This window comes from Penaeus vannamei, chromosome 4 (genome assembly GCF_042767895.1).
Source record: "Penaeus vannamei isolate JL-2024 chromosome 4, ASM4276789v1, whole genome shotgun sequence".
Lineage (NCBI taxonomy): Eukaryota > Metazoa > Arthropoda > Malacostraca > Decapoda > Penaeidae > Penaeus > Penaeus vannamei.
The window spans coordinates 30,310,797-30,313,296 of record NC_091552.1 but is presented as its reverse complement, the minus strand read 5'-3'; positions in this window follow the sequence as shown (position 1 = coordinate 30,313,296).

The window sequence follows — 2,500 nt, the reverse complement described above, 5'->3', positions numbered from 1 at the left end:
TTGATCTCAATTAGTAAGTGCCAGGTAAAAGTGCCCCCCTCCCTCACAAAAAAAGATGAAATGCACTTTTTGCCACCGTCTATACCACTTCACTAAAAACTGGTGCTTGTGCCTATGACATGAAACACAAGAATATTTCTTGGATAGACTTATAGATGGCCAAATTGAGAATAACTTGTTTTTAGTACATATATATGAATATGAATATATATGCCCCTAGACTTTTTACCAAGAACTGGACAAAAAGAAAAAAATAACATTAACTACTGCCGAGAGTAAAATCAAAATCAGTGTCAGTTTACCCTTCGTAAAACAATCGCCAGAATGCACTATAGATTAACTGACCATTATCTTTGTCAATGTCACAGAAATGCAGACATATACTGGGATCTAGCATACAGTCATATAATCCCATTAGGTCTAGATAAGAAACATATCAAAACAATTTCACTCCAAACTTCCTCATCATTATTACCCAACAAGTGACTATTCATCAAGGCGTTGAAGTGACAAATCCTATAGCAGGTATAGACTGAAAGCCGCGTGCATCTCTAATTCTCGACAAACCTCTCGAAATACATATACTCGACCACCTGCACAAGCACTAATGCCCCCTTATCTGAATATCACATCATTCACAATGAATAGAAAATTAATAGATCCATTTGCTACTATCAAACTTCAATAGCATCGTGGGTGACATGAAAGAGCAGTATGTAAAAAGATCTAAATAAAAAAAAAGCCCATATTACATACACATATCAAATACATCGAGAACACATATCCAGGTCCTCAGCAGACCCTGTCATCAGAGATGTGACTGGGAGTACAGTACAGTGATTTGTCGCGCTCAGGGATCTGTTGGTTTTGTCATATAACTTTGTCTTTCAAGTCTGAAAGGAAAGAGATGAGAACTCGATGGTCCCGGCTAGGAAAATTTATGCATTACTGCAGAGGTGAGACAGTTAACACAAGTGGACACCATTAAATCCATGGAACTGGGTAGTATCGGTCACCTTTTATTACAATGGGCCTTTCAGCATGCCTCACTCTTTTATAACTATATCACTTTACAACAGCAGCTGCACTCTGGAAAGAAGCTTAAGTCGTGCTGGTACACGAAATGAATTTATAGGCCCATATTTTTCTCTGAGAGGGAGCCGATGACAGCGAAACAGACTGCTTTATTTTTGCATGACTACAATTTGATTATCCAAATATTTTTGCTTCAGATAGAATGGTTTTGAAGCAGAAATGCTCTCCTCCCAAGCAACCAGTTGGAACTAGGCACTCGACAATGGTAAGAAAACCTTTATTATAAGTGGAAATTGCTGGTGCCTTCGGAACAAAAGTGATATTTACACCAATATTACCTTGCAATTAGAATCATCTGAGTAGTAATCGGTGGGCACAATTGTGGTATGTTGTTGACGCCTACGTACCAAAAATTATTACACTTCTCACATCTGATGTGAGCTTCTATAACACTCGAACACATCCCTCTTCCAGCCGTGGTTCCAAATAGAGACGCATCTAAAACATGAAAGCCACTCACTGCAGAGCAACGCAGTGAGTGGGTTTAACTCCGGGGAAAACATGGAAATGCCAAAGTAACGGGGACGCGACCTCGAAAGTACGCTGCTGTCTTGCTCCTCAGTGTGCAGTTCAGCGACAGCCTTGTTCACGGCTCACATTAAGGAGATTGCTGAGAATGGAGCGTACATTTGGCGCATTACTCAGCCCTCTCCCTTTGCCTGGTACTCCTGTCCCCCTTTATAAATGGACCTCTTAAACGCAGTAGAGAACAGGATCAACATATGGCAAGGCTCACCTCAGACCCAAGTTTAATAGTTAAAATGGGAATAGAGACATTCATGTCTTTATCATTATTGATGTTTGGATTTCATCATTATTATAATTTTCATCACTGTTATCATGATCTTGTCATTTTCTGATTACTATATTGTTATTGTCAGCATTATGCCAATATTTTCATTATTATCTTTTGATGGATCCTTATCATTATCATTATTATTATTGATATAGTGGAATCATTATTGTTATCCAGATTTTTTCTCATCATCATATCCACCCTCTCTCACTTCTAAATCACTCCTCCCTATCATTCTAAGCCCTACATCTGCTTCTTCCCACATCCTTCCTCCTTAATATCCAAAACCTCCGCCAACTTCTCTCCCCCATCTCCCCTTTTCTCTGAGCCCTCTTTCACCCTCCTGATACCTCTTGCCTCCTCTTCCCCCTTTTCTTTCTCTCTCCCTTTCCCACTCTGCCACGCTCTCTCACTCCCAAATCTTCCTTATATTCACTCCTCCCCTCCTGGCTCCTCGCACTTCCCTCCCCTTCCCTCTTACCTTTCCCAACCTCCTTCGCTCCCTTCTCCCCTTCCCTCTCTTCCCCATATGCTTTATCTCTCTGACCACCTCTCCCTTACCCTTCCCGTTACCCATCCCCCTTTCCTCTTTAAGTCGCCTCCGTTTCC